Raw genomic sequence first — 814 nt, 5'->3', positions numbered from 1 at the left:
ACGGGGGGGGTTATATGGGATTGGGGTCCTGGAGGAGATGGGGGTTCCAGTGGGATTGGGGTCATGGAGAACACGAGGGGTTCAATGGGATTGGGGTCCAATAGAAGATTGGGGGCCCAATGGAGGCAGATATCCCAGAGGACTTGGGATCCTAGAAGAGATGGGATCCCGGAGAAGCTGAGGGTCCTGACACAGGTGGGATCCTGGAGGAGATGGGAGTTCCTGTGGAGCTGGGATCCTGGTGGAGGTGAAGGTCCTGGGGGAACTGGGGGTGCCAGTGAAGCTGGGGTCGTGGAAGAGAAGGGGTTCCTGATGGAGGTTGGGGTTCCTCGTGGAGGCTGAGGTTCCCTGGTGGAGCTGTTCCTGTGGAGCTGGGATCCTGGTGGAGGTGAAGGTCCTGGGGGAACTGGGGGTGCCAGTGAAGCTGGGGTCGTGGAAGAGAAGGGGTTCCTGATGGAGGTTGGGGTTCCTCGTGGAGGCTGAGGTTCCCTGGAGGAGCTGAGGGATCCCTGGGGGAGCGGGGATCCCTCTGGGGGAGCTGGGGGTCCCTGGAGGAGCTGGGGGGTCCCCAGGATGCCCCAGGCTGTGGGACATCCCCACCCCAGCCGTTACCAGCACCTCCCTCCATTGTTTCCCAACCCGTGTTTTTCCCTATGACCTCATCTTCCCTTGGCTCCTGCTGGTGATTTTATGGCAGGGAAATGATTCTGCAGCCAAAGGGGAGCAGATCCAGGGCTCTCTTTCCCCCCCAGGCCGGGTTTGTTTCTGCTCCAGGCACAGCACAGGGATCGTGTGAGACGAGCTGGGAGCTCCG

The sequence above is a fragment of the Geospiza fortis genome, unplaced genomic scaffold, assembly GCF_000277835.1.
Source record: "Geospiza fortis unplaced genomic scaffold, GeoFor_1.0 scaffold358, whole genome shotgun sequence".
Classification (NCBI taxonomy): Eukaryota; Metazoa; Chordata; class Aves; order Passeriformes; family Thraupidae; genus Geospiza; species Geospiza fortis.
Note: the sequence above shows the minus strand (reverse complement) of the source record.